Source organism: Rhinatrema bivittatum, chromosome 7 (genome assembly GCF_901001135.1).
Source record: "Rhinatrema bivittatum chromosome 7, aRhiBiv1.1, whole genome shotgun sequence".
NCBI classification, from domain to species: domain Eukaryota; kingdom Metazoa; phylum Chordata; class Amphibia; order Gymnophiona; family Rhinatrematidae; genus Rhinatrema; species Rhinatrema bivittatum.
The window spans coordinates 48,512,293-48,527,614 of record NC_042621.1 but is presented as its reverse complement, the minus strand read 5'-3'; positions in this window follow the sequence as shown (position 1 = coordinate 48,527,614).

Here is a 15,322-nt window from a genome sequence, read left to right as displayed (position 1 = left end):
ACACCTGAAGGGGAAAGCAATGAGTCAAATCATAACAATTTAGAATATGAGGAAGAATTGGAGAGGATGCTGTAATAATTTATCAAAGAAATAAAAATGTAGCATGATTAATTTAATGTGATAACATGCTATTATTTATAACTACCTACAACACATTTCCAAGTTCAGGTTTTATCTCACAACCACCATACTCACTCTTTCGCTCCGGTCTTGCACTTAGCATAACAGGTCCTGTTCTGATATCATGCTGCCTTCGGGAATTACAAGTTATCTTGAAGGCATTCTTATGGAGGAACAAGCCAAGCATCATTCATGCAGGGCACCATCTGCTGAACTGACAGAGAAGCTGGAGGAGGGATCTGACTTTTGAATCAGGCTCAGCATTATTCCTTCCTGAGGGGCCTGTTTACTAAGCTGCAATAATGAGTTTTCCTGCAGGTACATGGCATTTATGTGCAAACAAATATTACACTGATTACAAATAACATGGTAATTGTGATTATCACAAACTGTCATGCATTGTTCACTGGGCCAAAAATCAGGTACAATGCAGGCATGCTAAAAGGCTGCATCACATGCAAAACAGCTCATCTGCATGCCAATGAGTAGTGCAAGTGTAAAACCTTTGCATGCTGCACTACTTAGGGAAAGCTAATTTCTATCCCACTCCCTCCCAGAAGCATCATCAGGCTAAGGTATCTGACGATGCTCCTGCATTACCATATTAAAGTGACCACAAGGCCCTGTAATATGCCCCTCCAAAACTTCCCTGGTGGCCCATGGAGACACTCACCCCACCCCCACTCAGCACATAAATACAAAACAAAAACTAAATGGGCTTAACCCCATCCCACTCACTCTTGAACCCTGACCCTTTGCATAAAGGTGTGTAACTTCTTGTGGTTTCCCAAAACCCTTTCTGTACCCACCCATCTTATCCCAAAATCCTAGAGGACCTTTGGGGGTCAGGAATGGTCCCCACTTGCTCTTGGCCTGCCAATGACATCTTTCAAAATGGCACCAGTTGACTCCAAGCTGTCCTTCGACCCATGCATACATGTTAGCTGGCACAATTTTGCAAGATGGTGCATCCAGGGTAGGAGCCCATTAGGGATTTCTTCTGCCTCTAGAAGGCCCTCTTAGGTTTATGGGACGTGCTGTGGGGAGTGCAGGGGGTGAGCCAGCATCCCCCAGGTGAATGCACCCTTTTGCAAAGAGAGTGAGATTTAAAGGCCAGGGATTAAGCCCAGATATTGTTTATTTACATGCCAAGATGGGGTATGGCTGGGGGAGAGGCACCAGTCATGGTCCATCAGAGACTTTTGTAGGGGTCTGGGGAAGACATTTACAAGACCTTGGAAACACAGAAGCATAGAATATGATGACAGATAAACACTATATGTCCCATCCAGTCTGCCCATCCATACCTCCTCTCAGCTTTATAACCCATCTTATCCCTCAGAGATTTTCTGTGCATATTTTGTTTTCTTGAATTCTGATATGGCACTCATCTCCGCTACCTCCACAGGGAGGCTGCTCCATGTATCCACCAACCTTTCTGGAAAGAGATATTTCCTTATATTTCTCCTGAGTCTACTCCCTTTCATCCTCATTCCATGACCCCTGGTTCCAGAGCCTCCTTTCATTAAAAGATGCCCAACTTATTTGCATTTGTTCCTTGGAGATATTTAAATGTCTCTGTCCTATCTCCCCTTTCCATCCTTCCTCTGGAGAATACAACTTTAGATCTTTAAATCTGTCTCCATATGCTTTATGATGATGAATCCCGATGACTATTTTAGAAGCTGCCTTTTGAAGGTATGACCTTCAGAATTTCAAATGAGGTCTCACCAGAGAGTCAGAGGCCTTTTTCTGCTCTATATTCCTCTTCCTATGTACCCAAGCATCCTTCTGACTTTTGCTGTTACCTTGTCTATCTATTTGGCCACCTTAAGATCATCAGATACAGAAGAACTTCACCCCCTATACTGCAAAGCTCCCTTGGGTTCTTGCAACCCAAATATTTAACCCTTCATTTTACAGCATTAAACTTTAGCTTCCAATCTCTAGTCCATTCCTGAAGCTTAACTAGATCCCTCTTCATGTTTTCCACAGCTTCCAAGATGTCTACCCTGTTTCAGATATTGGTATCATTTACAAAAAGGCAAACTTTTCCCAATAGCCCTTCCACAAGATTGCTGATGAAAATGTTGAAGAGAACCAGAATGAGGACCTATTATAATCCCCTTTTGCTCAAAATGAACTTTATAGTTTCTTATTCAGCTGGTTTCTAACCCATTTAGTCACTTTACGGCCCATATCTAAGGCACTTGGACTGTTTTATAATACATCTATGCAGAACCGTGCTGAAGGCCTTACTGAAATCCAAGTACATTACTTCTAGCTCTCTACCCTGATCTAAATGTTTGGTCACCGTACAAGAAATTGATTACAATCGTCCTGCAAGACCTACCTCTGGTGTAACCTTGCTGTCTCAGATCCTGCAATCCACTGGATTCCCGAAACTGCACTTACCCTCTATTTAGCAGTGATTCCACTAATTTACTTATCATTGAGGTCAGCCTGACTGGCCTGTAGCTCTCAGATTCCTCTTTACTTCCACTTTTGTGAAGAGGAACCACATCTGCCTGTATCTAGCCCTTGAGAGCCTCTCTCCTGACTACAAACAAGTGTTAAAAACATCAGACAGTAAACTGCCAGAGCTTCCCTAAGTTACTCTATCTACGTTTGCTTTTGCTGGCTCCTCAGGGGCACAAGTCTTCTGAAAACCGACGGACGTTTACCTCCTTTTCATTTCTACTTGTGGTAATAATCTGCAATCCTGTTCCAAGCCCTTCCTCAGTTAACACTGAACAGAAATATTTGTTAAGCAATTTCTCTTTTTCCTTAGCTTCTACTTATTCCTCCTCTGCATCTTTGAGCCTTATAATCCCATTTTTGCATTTCCTCCTGCCACTAATATAGGTCAAACAGTTTTGTTGCCCTCTGTCACCATATAGGCTATTTTTTCCTTTCATTTGCACCTTCGCTTCCCTAATTCCCCAGCTTTTCTTAGTTTTTCCAGATATTTTTCCTATCTTCCTCTTTCTGCGGTTTCTTGTAATCTATGAACGCTAACCTTTTTTCTGTTACCTTTTATACCACAAACTATAGTGGCTTCTTTTTCCTCCTACCTCTATTTACCAACCTAACAGAAAGGTTTGTTGCCTTAACATATCACCTTTCAGTTTAGCCCAATTGCTTTTCTACTTCCCCTTTCCATCCAGTTAATGACTCCTTCCGGTACTGCCCCCAGCTTATCAAAGTTAATTTTCGGAATTCAGGTCCTTCACCTTTGAATGAACCGTCCACTACCACCTATGTTTTAATACTGAACCACAGCATGCGGGGATCACTCGCTAGGTCCCTCGAATCTGAAGACATGCAAGAACCACTTCATTAACTGGTTCTTGCATGAGTCATCTTCGATAACCAACTGAGCTTCAAATGTTTCATAAACAACACGACTAAAGACTGTTTTTTCAAACTTCAAGTACTGAAACGATTGAGACCTCTCCTTCACTTCCACGACTTCCGTTCTGTTTTCCAGGCAATCATCTTCTCAAAAGTAGATTACTGTAACTCTCTTTTGATCGGCCTACCTGCAGTATCCATCAAACCACTACAGATGCTGCAAAATGCAGCAGCCAGAATTCTCACCAGGACTAAAAAAAGTGACCACATTACTCTCATCTTGAAGAACCTCCACTGGCTCCCGATCAAATACAGAATCTGGTACAAAGTTCTCACCATTACTCACAAAGCTCTACACAATATCACCCCACTAGAACTCATGATCCCTCTCCGACCTCACTTACCATCCAGGCCGGTAAGAGCAGCATATAAGGACACCCTCATGGTCCCCCCTTTAAAAACTTCATTAATTAAGAGAGCCATCTCAGCCTCTGGACCAATACATTGGAATTCTCTTCCACCAGACCTCAGGCTGGAACATTGCCCGGTCACATTTAAGAAAAGACTCAAAACCTGGCTGTTCAAGCAGGCCTTTGCTGAATCATATGCCAGATGATCTTAAATCAACTCTATCACCAGTAACTCATTGACTCTTGTCTGCTTTCTCTCGATTCAGTCAAATGCTATATGTCCTACTTAGCCCCAATTCCCAAGGCCCTTTGTCAATACCATGGTCTTAACCTAACCATTCTCTACCAGCCATGTATCATAGTTCGATATATATATACCCTGGTTTGTTTCAACAGTTTCATGATCCTAGTTCTGTATTCCTCTGTTTTATGTAATTGCACTATTTGAGGCACTGTTATTGTTATTATGTAAACCGTTTTGATTTGTAACCTGTTACAAGAAATTCGGTATATAAAACTGTTAAATAAATAAATAAATAAATAAATAAATAAATAAATAAATAAAGTTATTGACCTTGCAAAGATTCTCGCAGCCGCAACCTTTACTGTGCCTGGGGAAACTATTGTTCTGAAGCATCTGCAGGAGAAAGTCCTGCGCCGGGCACATGACTTGCGCCTGGCAGGCCACCCTGGAATCAAGAAGATCCTGGATCTGCTTTTGCACCATTATTGGTGGCACCAAGTAAAGGGTATAACAAAAGCTATGATCCCAAACAATCCATGCAATTAATCGTGTAAGTACACAGTATAATGGTTGCAGGCAGACCTCATATCAAGGCATACATATTCATTGCTATTTAGCAAAAGGTATACCGAAAATATATAATCATAGGTCTTAGTTGTATTTTTTAAGCTTATTTTGTTGCTCAAGTGCAATAGTGCATAGTCCATACGTGACCTATATTAGGTTATTACAAAAAGTTTTAACTTAGCTTCATAGGCAAAATGGAGAATCGCCAGAGACATGGTCGTGAGTTCTTACAACCGGAGAGCCCGACACGGACCGTGTCGGGCTCTCCGTGTTTCGGCGTCAGTAGCCTTCGTCAAGGGCGAATAGTATCTATGAATGCAAAAATTGAATTAATAACAATATAGCAGTAATAATAGTTACACATCCAACAGTTCCAAGGTACTAACGTGAAATAGTAAGCGTAGCATATCAGAATAGTAATGGTTCTCCTCTATCCGAGGGTCCGTTTTCGCGCCATTTTTAAAGGGGAGAATTAGCTAATAGAATCCAACCTAGACCGGAAATGACAAAAGTTGTTGATAAATTGTCATAGCAGCGAATACCACTCGATGGCTGCGTTTAGGCCATCGGGTTGCATAGTTTTTAACTGGAAAATCCAACGTTGCTCACGATAATTAAGAAGCTTCTGAGGATCACCACCACGAGATGTCAAAAAAATACAGTCAATAATGCGCCACTTTAGTTCCACGAAAAGGTGTTTCATATCGAGGCAATGCTGAACGATGGGAGCATTAATCTTGCCCGTATTCAGGCAACTCCGGTGTTCAATAAGACGAGTTCTGATCGCACGTTTTGTCCTCCCTACATATATCTTCATGCATGGACATATAATAATGTATATAACATGGCAGGTAGTACAGTCAGAATGAAAACAGGCTGAATGGGAATAGCCAGTCTGATCGGACCATGTGACTCCATTCATTGATTGAGAACATACAGTGCATTTGCCACAAGCCCAATGTCCAAGGGGTCCTTCAGAAGAGGGATCGAAAGCTGGTTGGATAAACTGTAAGCATGGTAACTTGAAAAATGCAATAAAGTGTTCCTAACAGTTTCTTTTTTGTACAGAGTTGATAGGAACACTTTATTGCATTTTTCAAGTTCCCATGCTTACAGTTTAAAAAAGAGCCTACCAATTGGCCAATTTCTCCGTCTCAGACGTTTATGTTCGGACAAAGCTGAATTTTTAACTCAGGCACAGTATTTAGCTACAAGGTTATTACACCGGGGCTACCCTTCATCTGTTATCAAAAGGGCTTTCAAACGAGCATCTAATGCACAACGTGAATGGCTTCTGTTGGATAACACCGATGAATCCCAAGATCCACCGTTGGTATGCACCATTCGTTTTTCTACTAAATCAAAAGCAATTGCTACGATTATACACAAATATTGGCACGTTTTACATACCCATGAAGTGTTCAATGAACCTCCACTAATAGCGTACAGCAGGGGCAAGAACTTACGGGACTTACTCACTCGTCCGATTATCCAACCAGCTTTCGATCCCTCTTCTGAAGGACCCCTTGGACATTGGGCTTGTGGCAAATGCACTGTATGTTCTCAATCAATGAATGGAGTCACATGGTCCGATCAGACTGGCTATTCCCATTCAGCCCGTTTTCATTCTGACTGTACTACCTGCCATGTTATATACATTATTATATGTCCATGCATGAAGATATATGTAGGGAGGACAAAACGTGTGATCAGAACTCGTCTTATTGAACACCGGAGTTGCCTGAATACGGGCAAGATTAATGCTCCCATCGTTCAGCATTGCCTCGATATGAAACACCTTTTCGTGGAACTAAAGTGGCGCATTATTGACTGTATTTTTTTGACATCTCGTGGTGGTGATCCTCAGAAGCTTCTTAATTATCGTGAGCAACGTTGGATTTTCCAGTTAAAAACTATGCAACCCGATGGCCTAAACGCAGCCATCGAGTGGTATTCGTTGCTATGACAATTTATCAACAACTTTTGTCATTTCCGGTCTAGGTTGGATTCTATTGGCTAATTCTCCCCTTTAAAAATGGCGCGAAAACGGACCCTCGGATAGAGGAGAACCATTACTATTCTGATATGCTATGCTTACTATTTCACGTTAGTACCTTGGAACTGTTGGATGTGTAACTGTTATTACTGCTATATTGTTATTAATTCAATTTTTGCATTCATAGATACTATTCGCCCTTGACGAAGGCTACTGACGCCGAAACGCGGTCCATGTCGGGCTCTCCGGTTGTAAGAACTCACGACCATGTCTCTGGCGATTCTCCATTTTGCCTATGGAAGCTAAGTTAAAACTTTTTGTAATAACCTAATATAGGTCACGTATGGACTATGCACTATTGCACTTGAGCAACAAAATAAGCTTAAAAAATACAACTAAGACCTATGATTATATATTTTCGGTATACCTTTTGCTAAATAGCAATGAATATGTATGCCTTGATATGAGGTCTGCCTGCAACCATTATACTGTGTACTTACACGATTAATTGCATGGATTGTTTGGGATCATAGCTTTTGTTATACCTGTTTACCTTATCGCTATTCCCTGCTCAGAATTATTGCACTAGAGGATACAATAATTTTTTCACCAAGTAAAGGGTAACATGCAATGTTACATAGAATCTTGTCCCAACTGCATGGCCAATAAACCTTTACATGCCTATCTGAGGAATTTATTATATCCAATGCTGGTCCCTGAGAAACCATGGTCTCATCTCGCTATGGATTTATTGCAGATTTTCCTTCCTCGTTATTTGTGTAGTCATAGACCAGTTCTCAAAAATATCCCACTTCGTTCCTCTTCCTGGATTCCCCTCAGCACATCTGTTCTTCCAGCATTTTTCCAGCTTCACATTATACCGAAACATGTTCTTTCGGACACAATTTACTGTCAAATTTTGGAAGATCCTCTGCCAGAAGTTTAGGGTTTCCCTGAACTTCTCATCAGCCTCCCACCCACAAACCAATGGACAAACTGAAAAAACTAATCAGATCCTCGAGAGTTTCTTATAAGCATATGTAAATAAATGACAGTATGCCTGGGTATCTCCTTACCCTAGGTAGAATTCTGCCACAACAACCATATGAGTGAGGCAGCTGGCTCTTCACCTTTCTGGATTGTATATGGTAGACATCCATGCACCCCTCTATTTGGCCCATTGTCTGTACCTTGCTCTACAGCTAATGACATGAGCCAGAGTTTTGGGAAACTGGCAAAAGATGCAACAGCTGTTAATCTTGGCAGCAGAGACATACAAGAGGCAGGCTGACAAGAAGCGTCACCCTGGTGACAAGGTGTGGCTGAGCACACACAATCTGTGGCTGAAGACTTCATCCATGAAATTCCTATCTAGATTTCTTGGACCTTTTCCCATCCTGCGACAAGTGGGACCTGTCTTCTACCAACTCAAGCTACCTCCCACGCTCAAGGTCCATAACACATTCCATGTGTCATTACTACCTTTAACAGAATCATGGTGGTAACCTGAACGGAGCGGCAGTTACTACCCTTAACAGAAACTTGGGGGTAACCTGCACAAAGTGGCAGTTACCACCTTGGGAAGCTTGCTGGGCAGACTGGATGGACCATTTTGGTCTTTTTCTACTGTCATTATTATGTTACTAAGGTACTTTGTAAGTCTTGCCAGCCCCAGAACCCAAGGGCTTAACCTGCTGGTAAAGGTGAATCCAGTCCTAGTCCCAGAAAGCATTCGCCTGCTTTTGGTGTGGGCCTGGTGGGTTCTAAGGGCCCATTCCCAGTGACACCCATAGACCTGAGGAGAGAGCCTCAGAAGATCCTACATAAGGAGAAAGGAAAGTTGAGGCTTGTAACACAGATGCTGCCTAGTTGCTGACCAAAAAGGACCCTAGAAAAGGCTGGAGAGGCTCTCTCAGTGCTGTTTAATGACTTGTCCTACAGTCCCTTAATAAAGGAAGGATGAGCCCTTTATTTAGCAGGATAAATTGGATTTAATTGGCCAAGTGGCACTGCTGAATATCCGGCTATGGTCAGCAGGCACCACTTAGCTGGATAAGTCATTTATCTGGCTAAGTTTTTAGCTGGATTACTGAGAGGCATGGAGGAGTCAAGTAAACCAGATAATGTATCTGGCTAACTCTGGTCAGCCCACAGAACTGCCCTAAAATTAGCTAGATATTCTTATCTGGCTGACTTTAAGATAGCTGGGTATATTCACAATGATGCGGCACCCGCCAAACTTGGCAGAATCAGTATATCCGGCTAACTTGCCGAGCCGCACATCAGCTAAATATGGATCCCGTTATGTTTTCTTTATTATATTTTCGCTGCATGGTGGCCCCTGAATTCTTTAGTGCATAGCTCTGCATCCTCATTTGCCGTTTGGAAATTAGATTACAGTGCTTTTGACTGTTGCCAGAAGTGCTCAAGATTTTCAGCCCAGAAATGGAACTCCGGGTCACAAAACTGACATTATGAAAGCTGCAACGCGTGCACCCTTGTTACATGTGATCCAAGGGCTTTCCTTTTATTCATATAACTTGGCCACTAGTTTGGGCTTTGCGTTGGTTCTCATAATCTGCTGGTATCATAAAGAAGCCCTTACATGCTTGGTGTTCTTACTTTTGGCACAGTGTACTAGTTTACAATGATCACAAAAAAAAGCTTCCGGTGGCCACAGTAAGCTTGCCACAACCCTTATCATTTCTTATGTACCCTACGGTAAATTTTGCAATATCTTCCAGCAGAGTCTATGTCCTCTTATGCAAGATCAGATACCGAGACTCTACTTACTTTCTTCTGAGCTTGCCACCTATTGCCATGCTTAAATGGTCAGAAAGTTCCTTTTTCTACAAAGATTTTCATATTTCTTTTATAGCTTTTTTTTTTTTTAGTTTTAAAAGCTTTCAACAGCGACAATCATTTCATGACTGTCTCAGAGCAATAAGTACATTGTGGTTTGGGGTTCGGGCACATGGATGTGTAAATTCCTGGCAGCAGCTAGCGTTCCATGTAAGATATTTCTGGTAAACCTTCTTCTTCTCTGGGGAATTGGGACAGGGCTCCTAGTCTCTTTACTGAATGGATGTCACTTGGCTTCTTCTGGTCTAAAAATAAAACCCAGTGAAACCGTGCTGGAGAGAAGTGACATGTCCAGGAAGCTCTTCACACTTTAACCCCAACCAGGCTTGCAGAACTCGAAAATTATTAAAACGATTACTTAAGGGTGCCCTGACAATAGTATTTCAAATACTGCATTTCAAAATCCGAGGACTATCTGTTCTCAAGTCTCAGGCTGTGGTCGAGTTCCTGGCATCAATTTCTGCAGCCGAGAATGACCGAACGTGCGTTATTTTAATCGTAAGGTCCGGTAGCTTTGAACTGTCATCAGATGTGCAGCTATGGCACTGCTGGCAGACTTTACAATTTCAGATCGACTCTGGGGGTTCAAAGTGAAAAGTTATTAATGTAAACAAGAAACGGAGTAGCATCTGTGTCGGCAATGGACGTGGTGAGGAATGGGCAAATTGGTGGCAGACCAAGTGATTCTTTGTCTGCTGCTCTCTTCTTGGATTCTATGTGTAACCCCTATTAGGGTGCATAAAATTTAAACCAAGTGCAAAAAGGTCCTGGCATCAGTCAGTGGGTTCTGACAAATGGTCAAGCAGATGCTACAGTGGATCCAGCGCAGAGGGTTTACTGGACAGGGAAACTTCTCCCCTCTGTGGACGAACAGACAACTGCACCCCCCCTAACCCAACCCAACAGTACTACACCTGGCAACCCCCAGCTCAGGTGAACCCCAAACCCTGTAAAAAAAAAAAAAAAAGTTCAGTTCTCAACTTGGATTGGTGGTTCTAATAATGCCAAATGTATTAAACATACAATTAAGATGTCTTAAGCAAGTTCGGTCTTTCACAGGTTTCCACAGTAAAATTGCTGTGCAAAATACAAATATTCTTAGCAGCACTACCCACTCCTCAGCATGGGGAAGTAGTAATTCCTGGCCAAAAGCCAGCACGGTTTATTGGTATGAAATACATGGCTTACTTTGCATCAGAAATCAGGATAAAGGAGGAGACTTCTGCGATGCAGCAGCTCCTTGCTGCTGCCCCCCTGATTCCTGCCAGGAGCTCTCCCTAAAAGAAGCTGCACCTTATGCCGAGGAGCAGGGGCGTTAGATCTGAGCTCCTTGGAAAACGGCTTCCCTGGGTTCCTGCATCAGGGAAGAAAGCACACGGCGGGGTCCTCAAAGCCATTCAGCCGGATAGCTCACAAGTTATCCGGCTAACTGGCAACGTTTTGATGATTAAGCCACTTATATCCACTCAGATTTTAGCCAGCTACCTTTTACACGGATATGTCGCTGGCTAGGATCTAACCAGATAGAAAAAGAGGTGTTTCAGAAGCAGTCCAAGGTGGGTCTAAATGATCAAGCTAATCTAGCCAATTTTCATTTCTATCTGGCTAAGTTATTCATCTGTTTGTGGTTATATTGAAAAGCACTGTCAGCGATTTAAAAAAAAAAATATCCTGCATGGACCTCCAGCCTGATTCCCCAATCCTCCCTTGGAATGGGTAAAATCTGCCCTGCCAGTCTGAGCCCCTCCACCCTCCCCTAAACCCCCTCATGAAACTTAAAAATGAAAGTATGCCAGCAGCCTCTCCACTCCCACCCCCCGCCCCGCACTCCTCAACTTCTGCCACATATAAATCCCACGTGCCCCTCCACTTTCTCCCTTTCCTCCCCCACCCCACCCTAACCACACATCTGGTACCTTGGTGGAGCCAATCTGGCCCCAGTATTGCAGGACACTAGCACTGCGATCCCCTCAGCTTCCAACATTTTAGGACAGTAACCCTAGAAGCATAAGCACCAGCTATGTCACTTAGCCGGTAATGATCACTTTTCATGCATTACCCTGGGTCTGCAGATGATGATCTCATCATTGCCATTGGCTTAATCTGTCCAGTTATACGAACTGAGCAGTCTGGGGCGCTACCTGCAATCCGTTCAGCAGGGAAGCACCTTTAACCATAAGATGGTCTCCCATGGCTGCCCAGTTCCTCTCACAGCCTTTCATCTAAGACTTCAGGTTAGAGGTTGTGGAAGGAAGTGGGTACACATGAGATCTTTTCCCTTCTCTTGAAGTGGTGTTGGCATCAGCTATGAGGTTTTAAGGGTGTGTGGTGTCTCTTGCAAAGTCTATGTGAGGGATTTCCAAAGGGGTGAAAGAGTAGGCTGGAGGTTTTGCTTTTACCTTGCTACTGTGAAGAAGTTTGTTGTATCAATGCAGAACATTAGCATACAATAAAAGGTCCTTCTTAGAAATTCCTTAGAACATAAGAACATGCCATACTGGGTCAGACCACGGGTCCATCAAGCCCAGCATCCTATTTTCCAACAGTGGCCAATCCAGGCCATAAGAACCTGGCAAGTACCCAAAAACTAAGTCTATTCCATGTTACTGTTTCTAGTAATAGCAGTGGCTATTTTCTAAGTCATCTTAATTAATAGCAGGTAATGGACTTCTCCTCCAAGAACTTATCCAATCCTTTTTTAAACACAGCTATACTAACTGCACTAACCACATCCTCTGGCAACAAATTCCAGAGTTTAATTGTGCGTTGAGTGAAAAATAACTTTCTCCGATTAGTTTTAAATGTGCCCCATGCTAACTCCATGGAGTGCCCCCTAGTCTTTCTATTATCCGAAAGAGTAAATAACTTTCTCTGCATCCAATGTCTCCTTAGTTGAGTTTTAGTTCATCATACGTGTTCTATGTCCCGGATAGCTAATCAATAGCACCCTGAAAAGAGTAGAGCTAATAATCTGCTATATTCCCAGAATATAGGCGCTAAAGGCATAAGCATGAGAGTATTAAGGTCCCAAACAACCAGAATCCATTAGATCACATAATATTCATCAGACATTTGCTATTAATCTCCATAGAGGTAGCTTGGTAGCTCAGATTCAAATGCATAAAAGTACAGAATGATGCATCTGGAGTGCAGAAATTTGAGGAAATATTACACTGTGGTGTGCACCAATCAGGAATGATGCTTCAGGGTGATCTATCTCATCACCTCATGATAGTAAAACATTATGATAAGGCAGTGACCGGAGCTAGTGGAATGTTAGGGTGTTCAGGGAGAGGCAGAATCAGCAGAAACAGAGGAGGTGATAATGCCTCGGTACAGGTCATTGGTGAGATATAGACAGGCTGGGAACGGATCAGAGAAAAACTACCGAAATGGTACAGGGTCAACACCATATGAGATAAGACTTAAGGAACAAAATATGTATATCCTAGAGGAGAGTAAAGACAGTGGGTTTATGACAGAGACATTCAAATACCTCAAAGGTATAATCAGGCAAGGAAGCAAACTCTTTTCAGAAGAAAGAATGCTCTAGAACAAGAGACAAGAGGAAACTCTAGTTGGTATGAACTCCAGGGAGGTAGACTCAAGAGCAACATCAGAAAATGCTTATCTGCTTATGATACCCATATTACATAGTCCCCCATCCTTTATGATGTTTACTGTTTCATTCTCTTTTATGCAGTTATCTGTTCTATGTAAGGGCCATGCCCAAAAGTTCTTTGTTATTTGTAAACCGATACGATGTGCAAACGGCTATCGGTATAGAAGAAACTCTAAATAAATAAATAAATAAATAAATAAATAGATAAATAAACAAGTAAATAGATAAATAAATAAATAAAATATTTCTTGAAAGAATGGTGGATATATGGAACAGCCTCCTAAGGGAGGTGGTGGAAGCAAGAACACATGGGAGAAGCACAGAGGATTCCTGGTTGTGAAGGAGGGAGAGGAAACAGAGAGAGAGAGAACCCCTGGAGTCCATGGCACTGTACCAGGAATGAAACTGGGCAGACTTGATGGGTCTAGAGGTCCTTACTTGCTGTTGTATTCTGTGCGCCTACTGCACTCTTCTCAGCCATAATATTTTTTTATTTTTTCTTTAACATTCGTATTTCTGTGTATCTTATAGATACTTAACCATTATATCTGCTGTACAGTGCGGGGACAACATTCAAGGTGTGCGCAGAAGTGTAAAGTCTGCTGCTGCTGCTTTTTACCCCCATAGACTCCATGTCAATTTTACAAGGGAAAGCTTTCCCCCTTTGAAAATTTGGTCAGGAAAACATAGGTGCAAAAACCTGCACCTGCTACTGGTGTGGGGTCCTTATCCAGCAAAATGATTCCTGCACACATACGCGTACAATAGTGCACACGCACCCCTCGCCCCCTTCTGCCCCCCAAGGAACACCTCTTCACTCTACGTGTACAAGCGCACGTCTTCCGGCACTACACACACACTTTTACATGCGTAGAGGGGAGGTTATTTTGAGCGAGCCCATTTCAATGTGGTTAAAAAACTGTGTTATACACAGAAATGTCTTTGAAAATTACCCTTTGTGTATGCTGGTGTAATATGTCATCTTGAATCTTGATATTCCTAAATTAAAGTGAGATTTAAAAGAAAAAAAATGTCAGAATAACAGGAAATTGGGTCTACGTTAATAAATAAAGGAAAAGGAGATGATGCCTGTTGCTCTCTTCTGAATCAAGCATGTCTATCCCTCTCTTTCTTAGAAGATAAGACTATGTGCATATGTCATATTTTAGAGAAGCTCTTCTGTATAACATTCAATCAACTTTTTAAAATCTCACTAGTATTAATTTCAGAATTACAAAGAGAGCCAAAGCTTTGCTGTGGCTAATTTTGGAGAAAAAAAAAATAGTCATGCTAGAAATGTCAATAATTAGAAAATGCTGGCAAAGTTGTAGATATGTTTTAATCACCAACAAACTAGGAAAATAAGACCCCCGCATGTAGCCAATGAGACACAACACCTTTGGAATCTTCAAGAATCACATACCATTTATAAGTGTCTGAGTCAGCATTATATGGAGTCTTGATGGATATTCAAAGCTGTCTTCTGGTGATCTTCAATATAATCATATGCCAAATGTTTTCAATATATTGTTTATCTTGAATGGTTTGAAGACAAAAATGGCAAGGTTGCAGGTAAAGCCATTAAGGAGTTCCAAGAAAAGGGAGACCTTGGTCTTCCTTATTTTGGGGGCATATTGGTGGGCGATTCATCTGAAAAGTGTCCTTATGTTATGGAAAACCCTGGTGGAAAAACATTGGGTCAACCTTGAAAGAGCTGTTCTTCCTGTTAATGTTAGGGCTGATTATACATAAAGCAGAAGAGTTTAGTAGGGAATTATCTCCTACCGGGGATTTTACAATCATGGAATTCTTTAATTTCATGCGGGAGAATATTTATCTGTTTATCTCCGCTAATGCCCTTATGGAATAACTATTACTTTCCTCAACATATGAGCGGAACCAATTTTTATTGGCTCTGCGTGCGAGGTAGAAATTATATGGGTCATGTTATGACCACCGGCCTCCGCCGCCCACGGCAGACCCAACTCACGTCATGTCATGCCTGGCTCATCATAAGAACATAAGAACATAAGAAAATGCCATACTGGGTCAGACCAAGGGTCCATCAAGCCCAGCATCCTGTTTCCAACAGTGGCCAATCCAGGCCATAAGAACCTGGCAAGTACCCAAAAACTAAGTCTATTAGT